Consider the following 11,695-nt stretch of genomic DNA (forward strand, 5'->3'; position numbering starts at 1 on the left):
CTCCCTTGTGACCGAATTTACTCTGGAATGATCAATGTCTTGATTTAGGTCGGAGTACTACAGATTGATCTCTCGAATCTAAAGCACCCCCTTTGCAGCGGTGCATCTGTGTGAAGTTTAACATTTCGCTCGGTTCGAGGAGTCTTCTTTGTACGATCGTCTCCTCAATTCCTTAAAAACCAGCAAATCGTTTTTCCCCATCTACAGATTGGCGACCACAGTGGGAGATCATTCTCTCGGTTGCAATCTAAATTCGGAAGGATGGTCGGTCTTAGGTATGGTTCAGTTACCAATCCGGGTTCAACACCCAACTCTAACATTGCAAGTCCTAGTGGTACTCCCAACAAGTACTACTCCTATTAACGTTGCAGGCTCTAGTGGTAGCACTAACACCACTCCTCCGGCCAGCAATATCACGTCACATGTTACTATCACTCTTCCAAGCACTGGTGCTCCATAGATCGCCCCTGCAAGTGACGACACTGGCACCATCAACAATCCACTCTTCGGTTGGTCTCCTGAAGAAACCAGAGGAAATCAGCTTGATCTCATGAAGGTTCAGACTGACGTGGCTGCAACACAGAAAGAGTTGTATGCTTATCTCAAAACTCTCACAGACAAGTTTGCGTCTGAACGAACTCAGCCTCAGCGCGAAAAAGGAGAAGCTAAAGAAACATCTTCAACTGCTGATCCTGAAATCTCTCCAATCCATGTTGTACAAGATGAAAAATTCCGCAAAGCTGCAGATGACTCTCCAACAAAGGAACTTGCAGGCTTCATCGCTCGTGAGGACCTGGAACGCTTCATGGAGGATCGAGGAAAAGACAAAGCATCATATGTTCATCGTTATCAACCTTCATACCCTGTTTCTACGCAAATAATTTCTTTCCCGAAGGGCTACACTTCCCCAACGTTCGCACTATATAACGGAACATGGAGCGCTCGAGAACACGTCTCTCGATCCCTGGAGGCACTAGGAGAGCATGAACAAAACGAAATGATCCCAATCTACAGAGCCTTTCTCTGCGACTCCATACTCTCTCAGAACTTCATGAAGCAGCCAAACGATCAGCGACTACTACACATGCTTTGCTGAGCAAAGTCTACAAGGTCGAGGAACCTCGGAGCAGCCGACGCCTGATCAACAAACAATACAATGTCCAACCTTCCATGAACGTTATTGCTCAAGCAAAAGGAAAGCTCCTGCTAAAACATGAGACATCCAACACCTCATCCTACAAAAGCATCAAGAAAGGATAACCAATCTTACACAAACCTCGATCCGGCATTAACGAACGGGGAGATGATCGGACATACTCAAAATTATCATGAAGCAGTGATCGAGTTACTAGAAGTCTGGGTTCAAGATGGTGCAATCAAATCGTTGCTCATCATAGAGAGCCAACTGAAGAAAAATGAAGAAACCCAGGTATTGTCACCTTCATAGATTCATCAAATCATCCAACAAGTAACTATAATATTTTGAAGCAAATTTTCAAAGAGAAGGTTGATCCACAATAGCTTTAACGAGGGACTGAAGGAGTACACAAGAGTCCTCTCCCAATCAGAAGCTTTACACTCTCTCTGAACAACCTATCAAAGAGGCAGCTCAATCCTGGTCGAACGTGAATTGCTCTATCTGTCGAAGGCACGAAGGAGAGACATGTTCACAGCACTGAACACATCATGTCAAGAAGTCCATTCCGAAAATACTTCTTGAGCCTCCATCCACGGACCAAGAGGTGTACGACTGGGACTGCTTACTACAGTCAATCTCAGAAGAAACGAATTGGGAAGAACGTTGATCGATGCTGACACCGCCATCAACAACATTCCACTGAAAACCATCGGATCCACATGCATCACTCGACAAGAAGATACTCATGCTCCATCTCAATCATAGACCTTGAAGGATCTCTCGGAAATACTTATGGCTACATCATTCTCAAAGTGAACATAAGTTCAACCTGGACAGAAACCAAGTTTCACATAATCAGGAAGATCTAGGACATGACACGTCCTTCAGAAGAGCATGGATCCATGCTGAAAAGATGGGTACTTACAAAGCACCTTTGGTTACATATCTCTCCAATAAAGAAAGTTCTGATCCAGAAGATTTGACGGACATTCCATCATCAGAGCACTTGGAGGAATTTCGAACTTTGACGAGATTGAAGCAAGAACCTGCAAAAGATGCATAGACATTCATCAAGAGGTTCCACACTCAGGAAAGTCTCATTCCTCCCGTGTCTACGTCATTTATTTCCTCACATGCTATGTAGCATGGGGACTTAATTCTGCTAGCAACTCTGCAAGACGTTATGAATGGTAACTTCACTGCATTAGTATTTTACCAAGTGGTTGAATCTGACATTTCTCTGAATCGATCACTGAGACGTTCATTGCTGAGATGATGTCCAAACATGGCAAAGAACACTTTGGGAGTTTCTACATAGCCTTGCAGGAGCGTCCATGTGTGCCACAAAATTAGAAAGCTCTGACTTCTGCACAAGTGTTGAATCCCACTGCTGCAACGAAAGGAATGCTGAATCAACAGAAGAAAGTCGGGGCCCAGACGATCAAACCTAAGACATGCTAAAGGGGTATGACGCTTCAACGCTCAATCATCTAAGAAGCCTTCAAAATTGTACTCCCAATCAAAGAGTACACCTTCAATAATGGCGCCTCTGGCTTCAACACAAATATCTCGACACTGATTCAACACCAGCACGGCACTACATTCGATAAGTCTTCATTATCTCATTATAAGACTTCTGAAGAAGATGCAACATCATTCACACATGAATGTTACCAACTCTTTCAACATACACTGGGCAACCTGAGGTGATTCCGTGAAACTTCATCGACGGGACTTCTCTACATCACAAAACCCTACATGACTGAGGAACTTGTTCCCTTCACCGATCTAGAATGGAGATTTCTGCTGATATCTTCCACAACAACATGGATTCACTTACAAAGTCGCTTCACGATACAGTCATGCTTTCAAGAGCACTCAGGTTGAACTCCTAGTATACCGTATTCTCAACTCACTAACTAGTTCGTGAACGTAAAAGGCTCACTGGATGAAGGAACAAAAATTATATCTATAATCATAGTTCTAGCCTTTTCGGTCTTTAGATCAACTTCAACCATGGTATCAACATCAACAATAATCTCTAGAGGAACACCATCCATGATATTAGCATCGACAAGGATATCTGGAGCATAATAATTCATGGTCTCAGGACCAACAACGGTCTCAGGAGCAACATCCTCATGACAAGGCTCCATCAACTAACCATTCTCTGAAGTATTGCTCGAGGAAACGGACTTCTCGAAGCACTAATGATTCATATCAAGGAGTGTAGACATGAAGTATGCTCACATGAAAGTCTTCCCAAAGCTGGAACGACTGGTGGGCATAATCCAGAGTCTTCTACAAGATGTTATCATCACCTCTACAAATGAGATACAACACACTTCAGGCCATGGGTTTGCAAACACGTACCAATGGGTGAGGAATGGGACAATGTTTCCTCAACAAAAGATGTTCATCTATGTCTCTTATATAACATACCAAAAGTGTGCATCAATCAGACATACGAGCTGAAAGATATGGCCTTTACCGTTAGGTCTACGAAATCTGAAAAATTTGTACCGGATTACAAATTACAAATGTGCACGCTTCGTTGGATGACCTCTACAACTCCAAATTGAGTGATTCTTGTCTCATTAGACAACTCAATTTCTTAGATTCAAAATTTAGGGTCAAGCATCAAATTACGACGTCGTTTGAGGTTCCTACAGCTTCCAGAGCGTACAACATGCATGCAACAATTCTTAGACGGGATTCATAACTTCCACAGTCGATCGGTGTCCACCAGGTCTTTTCGCTAAGTCCTTCATCAAGGTAACTCCAACTTCGAACACCTGGGTCTTTACATCAATTTTTCTACCTGAGTCCTCTATCCAAGTCTTGCCAGAAGAAGAGGAAACGAAAAGGAGAGATTTAACAAAATACTGGGGACTGACGATCCACTGATCATGACGATCAGTTTTACAGTCCAAGACTCGTGACACCAGACTCTCATGTGCTAATCATTCATCATAAAATCAATGCTACCACCGGGACATGAAACCATGGTCATTACATCATCCCGTCTCGAGAGCAACCTCAGCTACGGTCTCGTGACCAAGGTTTCAGAAGTGATGTTCTACGACTGACAGAAGCAAGATGGCGCTGCAAGCACCATGCTCATGTATCAATCAAAGGGTCCTGATCTCAAAGGAATCAATGAAATTAAAAGCCTTCACCAACCGTTCAAGACACAAGCGAATGGTCTAAAGACACAACATGAATGTTTTACAACAAGCTCGTCTGAGATGATTTTACACTGCCCTGTACAAACCGACAAGCTGGGAGAAATTGGTGAAGAATTTGTGGATGGGTCGTACACCATTCTCTTCGTATGGATGTCCTCTTCAACATATCCAAAATTCACAGAATTGAAGAAACGAGCGAAGAGTTGTGGCCAAAACATTGGACCACATGCCAGCTGAAAAGTTTCTGAAGGTCTCCTGGAAGTTTACTGTTTCATCGATTTCGGATCCTAAACATGCTCGGAACCCAAAAATCTTCTTTGAAAAACTTTGGAAATTTCCTGGGCATGAGGATACATGGGTAGACCGTGGAAATACAACATCGAACGAAGATTCTACAACAATTTCAATGAAGACCTAATTTCTGAATTTTCTGATGACGAATTATGGAAAAATTCTTCGTTCATCCACATCTGAATCAGGAGCTACACCATCAACACAAAGCCGAACTTCATCTTCATCCGATAATCTCATTTGCTGAAGTCAGCGGTGCTTATGCTGATAAGGGACGACTCACAGATGATCTAGAGACATACAAAGTACCAGCTTTCCAGCGTCTCTGAAAAGTTGATTCATCCTAGGATGAACATCTCTTCAAATGTCTTCATGTTTGACTTGATATTTCTGGAGTGTTCGCCGGAAGATCCAGAAGGGTGGTTGTAACCAGAAGTCACCATTATCTGAGGAGAAATACATGGAGTCATGGATATACCAACAACAAGCACGCGCTGAAACGGTAACAATCCAACTCTTACCTATTTACAATTTCACTAACTATAATGATTATAACGTCAAAATTTCGAAAATTTGCTCGTTCTTTCAAACCTGCAAAGTCGAGCAAAATTCATTATTCAAAATCATGACTTGATTTTCATCAAACCGTGAACAACCCACATGAATTTTAACATTCACTGGTTTTTCAAAAATTGGACAGACGTCCATTTTACAATTGTGAAAACTCACATACATACATTATTTCATCATATATAATTGTCTACTTTCAACAGTTGTTCAAAATCAAAACATGATTTTACAAAATATATAAATATTTAACGTGAAACTCACGTAAATTTGAAAAAAGATTTCTATATATTTTGCTCCCTCGCACGAGCATCTGTCTTTGAAGCGAGAGTATATTTTCAAAGATTTCTGAAAGCTCAAAGATAAAATTTTCATGAAAGCTCATAAACAAAATTTTATTACTAATAGACGCAAGTCTATTAAAAAAAACTTTTCTCTCGTACGAGCATTCACCTTTGAAACGAGAGTTTATTCCACTTTGTGAAATCTCACATATTTAAAAAAGAATAAATTTTTTTTTTCATGAAAGCTCATAGACAAAATTTTATCATTAGACTCAGGTCTATCTTGTTTGTTTCTTAAACTAACGAACGAACGTCCGCGGATTCCCTTTCTTGGTCCCAGACCCGTGAATCCTAAATCGACCAAGGTTCCACCATCGAACCAGCGGTTCAACACCAATTTATGCTCATGAAACGACACTCCAATCATGACATTGAAGCCTTCACCAAATCGTGGTTTGCTCATGCTCTCTAAATCCGGTAACTTCTCAACTTACGACTAAGTTTAATTACTGGTATTGTTATATATGTCCGGAAAATCACCATTTAATGCTGACTGAGGAACACAGCTTTCCTCAGTAAGCAGGGGACTTAATGTAGATGGTGGATTTTCGACAAGGTATAAAATCGTAAACTCATAATTTTATGAAGCTCTGATCCAGCAATCAGACGTGAGTATTGAGACACGGGTCTCTCATCGAATTCTCAACGGAGAGTACTTTCTCTCAGAGTACATGTAGATATGTAGTCTCACGACTGGACAACGACATATCTCATGAATACTGAACACTTTCACTGATTATTTCTATATAATATCACGAGATGGACGGCTCCTAGATAGCTTGCTCTGCTAGTATAGAGCGATAACGTCTTCAGGAACAAACAACGAGTTTACCCTGACTATATAAAGGATGTGACTTAGCGACAAGATCATATCGGGATAATTAATGCTCCTAGAAAGCTTGCTCTGCTAGTATAGAGCCACAAAGTTAATTATTCCTAATTAAGATTAATTCTGTCGTGACATTCACTACTGAATTCTCAGAATAATCTATTATTGCTATTATTCCATGGTCGAATCCACGACTGGTCCCATGGAAAGGAAATAACAATTTCTCCTATTCCATGGTCGAATCCACGACTGGTCCCATGGAATGGCAATAAACAATTTTTCTGATTCTATGATCGAATCCACGACTTGATCTCATAGAATAACAATAACTATATTATCTCATTACTCCGATTTCATGATCGAATCCACAACTGGTCTCATAAATGATAATGGATAAATCTTAGTTACTCCGATTCCATGGTCGAATCTACGATCCCATGGAAAGATAATGCTCACTTTATTATTCTGAATTCGTAGTCGAATCCTCAGCTGATCCTATGAATTAATAATAAACATCTTATTACTCAGTTTTGTGAATTATTCTCCACTGAATTCCACAATTAGTAATAAATAATCAACAACCGGGCGTCTGAGCTACCTCTAAGTAAGCCCCGATTCAAATGGTGAAGGTGTATTCAACGACGATACACTAACAGTCACCGCATGAACGAGTATTTCAAAAATACAACGAAACGATGAACCTATGCAAAATAGGGAAGAAAATAATAAATAATTAAAAATATTGACCAGGGTGCTGGGAGTACGGACACACGACCGAACGATCGTGTCGTGGTCAATCCCACGCCAGTTTTATATTTTTAATGCATTTTTATTATTTTCCACGATTTGATGAAAATTCTCTCATTTGATGAAATCTCCTTCGTCTCGAGGAAACTCCTCGGTTTCATGGTATTTTCATAAATTCGTAAAAAATAATATAAAATTAAGGAAAGAAGTGTGGGGAGTGACCGTTGGCCAACCGTCCATGCCTTGGTCCCAGCCGGCCCCACACCTCACGGTTCCTCATTATTTTATCATTATTTCTCTAATTTCATGAAAAAACTCCTTGATTTCATGGTATTTTGCACAAATCATCAAATAATAAATGAAATTATGAAAACTTGTGGGACCGGGCCACTAGCCGGCCAGCCATGCCTTAGCCGGTCCCACACGCTCCTTGTTTTATTATTTTATTTTATTTTTCCTTGAATTCATCAAATTCCTTGATTTCATGGTATTTCTCTCAAATTAGGAAAAGTTCCCTCAAATCATGAAAAATACTTAAAAATATAAAATAATTATGAAAACTCATGGGACCGGGCCCCTAGCCGGCCGGCCACGCCCCCACGGTCCCACAAGCCCGTGTTTTTATTATTTTAATATTTTTTGCTTCCTTGAACTCATGAAAACTCCTTCAATTCATGGAAACTCCCTAAATTCATCAAATTTCTTAAAATTCATGAATTCTTCATAAAATTATCAAAAATATTATAAAATTAAGGAAAATGGCACCACGGGACCGTGGTCACGACCGACCGACCATGCCTTGGCTCGGTGGTCTCACGCCTCCTTATTCCTTATTTTATAATTATTTTCCATCATCTCATGGTGTTTTCCTCAGTTTCGTCGAAACCCTAATTTTGGCATATTTTCTCGAATGGATACTCAATTGCACGCCAGAAAATATCAAAATTCTCAGGACTGAGACGTGGACGCCTTGGGGACACGAGCACGTTATCTTGACCGACCAAGATTGGCTCTTTGGCTTACAGAAGCCGGTCCCATCAAGTTTCACAGTTTTGACCTAATTTGCACAATTGTACGTATTAGGTCCAAGACTCTTCCAAACACTTTGGATTTTCATGAAGTGATCATCAGGCGGTCACGTGACTACCCAGGGACGGTTTCATGACCCCATGGTCGGTCCCTCACTCAATCATAATTAATTAGGTTTTCTCACCTAAGGCTCAGACGAGCATTTTCGAATAAATGATTAAACCAACATTTAATCATTCTTTCACCAACAAATCGTCAACTCTTCAGGAGTTATTTGTATTTGCTCACGTGAGCATATGGGCACTACATGGTTGATCCAAGGTCCCATGTAGTCTCTCCCTCCTTCGTCCCATGGTTAAACTTCTGACGAACCATGAATTGATCATCAATTGATCAAATTAGGTTTTCTGAATCCAAGGATCATCATTCCAGATTCCAACCTTAATAATTTTACGACGACCTCATGGTCATTAATTTTATTAATTATGCTCGGTTCAACGACCATTATTCTAATTAATATTTTTGGTACGCTGCTAATAATCCATCAGATGAGCAACATATGCTCAGACGATCAAATATTCAACAATTCATCACATGAGCAACACTTGCTCAGATGATAAATATTTTCTCAAACCAAGGAATATTGGTTCTACAATCAATATTCAACGATCCATCGAATGAGCAATATTTTCTCACTTCATCGTAAGAACTATACCTCTGTCTCATGACATGTTCAATTCATGAGTTTCAGAACATCATGCTCAACTCGGCAACTACATGGACTCATCGTCCCATCAAACCACGAAGTCATCAATTGACTAACATACCACGAGAAGTCAATCGTGTTACTTTGGGGGGATATCACTTAGGTTTTTGGTCTGGCGGTCTACGACACGTGTGTTCAAACACACGATGGAATGTGAGCAAGTCGTGCAATCAGTTGAAGGAATTCACGAGGTAGTGGGTGGAAAATAGACCAAGTCTCCACACGTTGAGCAACTGGTTTTCAAACACGATCTCCACTTCCCCACTCCTTGATTCCATCAACTGTCACACTTCATGGGGTCATGGTATCTAAAATTCCAGCAATATAAATAAGTCTCTGAATCATGATTGAGGGATCCGCATCAACAGTATCATCAATCTCACGTCTCATCGACAACACGAGATCATCAACTCATCAATTGAGCAACTACTCTCAATTTAGAAATTTCAATCATTCAGAGCTTATCATATTCCGAATTCACACACCCACAATCTTTGATTACCATTGATTCCACACATTTCCCAGCTTCCCTCCTACAGATCAACCCATCCTCCCTTGTGACCGAATTTACTCTGGAACGGTCATTGTCTTGATTTATGCCGGAGTACTACAGATTGATCTCTCGAATCTAAATCACCCCCTTTGCAGCGGTGCATCTGTGTGAGGTTTAACATTTTGCTCGGTTCGAGGAGTCTCCTCTGTACGGTCGTCTCCTCAATTCCTTATAAACCAGCAAATTGTTTTTCCCCATCTACAGGTGACCTCAAGGAATGAAAGGGGAATGAGTGACGTACCACTGGTTTAAAAAATAATTTTCATGCGTGGCAAAGGCTTGGTCACGACTTGGAGGATTTTTGGAAAGAGAAAAGACCTTGGTTTCCTAATTTGAGCCAAATTCCTTTGATTTCCTCTTTTAGCTCTAATTTCCTTTTACTTTACTTGAGGACTTCCATTTTGAGATAGGATTGAAAATATAACTATTTTCCAACTATTTTGGGTGTGCACTAGGTATGGAGGTTGGTCCATCCTTCCTTCAAGAGTTTTATTTGTATTATGACACTTCATTTGAGTGTTCATCAGAAAACTTCAGATTTAAAGACACTTAGGGAGAACGTTTGTAAACTCTTAATACAAACTCCGATTTGTGTCCTCGGCCCCAATTTTAAAATATAATTGAATAATCTTTCTAACTTAAAAAGAATTACTCGATTCCGCGTTCGTTTGGTCAATCAAATATGTATACTTTTGACTTTAGAAATCTCGTATAAAATTTCAAGAGCTTTTCAAATTGCACTTACTTTGGTGTCGGGCCACATTTTCTAGCTTATTTGTCCATTTGATGCCCCCTATTAATATGTTGTACTAGAAACATATTGTTTTAAGAGAATACCCCCAAATTCCTTACATATTATTGCGGATTCGCACGTCTTTGGACAAGTGCACAGTCTTCACGAGGATAAACCAGCTTTCTGAAACTCATAGGGATAAGGTGAGACCTGAAAATACATCTTAGAAGTAAAGGGTACGTTTATTTGGTGGTGAGAGGATGAAGACCATCTCTCTGGGTGAAAACCCTAATTTAGCCTTGTTGTGAGAAATATAATTCGTTTTGAGTTTTGTGGCCTTTGGTGAGAAGTTGGCCTGATTTTTAGGGTTTTAAAAGATGAGTGGAGACTCATGAGACATGGGATGTGTTGTAATGGTAAGGCTTGAAGGGATTGTATGAGGACAAGGCTTAAAGGGGGGTCCTCATGTAGATCAAACCCGAGTAGTGTGTTGTTTCTCTCTTATATAATTTTATCCTTGCGACTTTGTTTGATCTTCTCTTTGTTTATGTTAGAGCACTGCTCGGTCGAACTCGCAACCGTTGCTATCTCAAGCTTGTTTGTCGATAAGTTTAGTTTCCAAAACTATAAGTCTTGATTTCTAGTCTACTTATAGCTATGTCTCGGATTAGGATAGAATGTGTAGTTGAGCTTTAGACTTCACGTCGTTCATCGATTGAAGACGAAGTAATATTAAGGGGAGCCTGTGGAACTTCATCAACAAAGGGTATGTGGAGACTTGAACTCATCTATCACTCAGAAGTCTATTTCTATTCTATCTCCTATTGAGACAAAATTCGTATAGCTATATAGACTTTATATTATACACATTTGATATTTCGAGCTGAGTTTAACTCGCTTACATATTTCTCGAAATATGTGTTGGTAAGCTTTCGCTTTAACCAAGCTCATCTTTATTCTTGACTAAAGTCAAAAGATGATCATGTGAAAATCGCCTGGTAACATCTTACATGATTTGTGTGAGACAGTCATTTGATGTAGACTCGGAATGTTTCATATTGATCTATTAATCACTTGAAAATTGCTTTGAAGCTAATAGTTTGTGTGAGACAGCTATTCTCGTCTTCCAAGAATGTTTCAATAATTAACAAGGAGTTTAGAATTATTAACCATGATTGGATATATCACAGTATGTTTACTTGCAAGTTATTCCAAGTCCGGGAACCATAGTATGCATACCCGTATGCGTACAGGTTTGATAGTTGAAGTCCAGGAACTTAGTATGCATACCCGTATGCGTACCGTCTTAAAAGTTCAAGTCCGGGAATTCAACTGAGTTTGGTCATGTACGACAGTATGCGTACCCGTTCGCATACTGACGAACCCAGACCAAGTCCGGCAACTTAGGTATGTGTACCCGTTTTCATACTTGAGTGGGTTAAGTTCTAAAATCGGTTTGTTCATGAACGAATACATTTATATAATAAGGTATGCAATCTTTTGCAAACCG

The sequence above is a fragment of the Papaver somniferum genome, chromosome 9 (genome assembly GCF_003573695.1).
Source record: "Papaver somniferum cultivar HN1 chromosome 9, ASM357369v1, whole genome shotgun sequence".
Classification (NCBI taxonomy): Eukaryota; Viridiplantae; Streptophyta; class Magnoliopsida; order Ranunculales; family Papaveraceae; genus Papaver; species Papaver somniferum.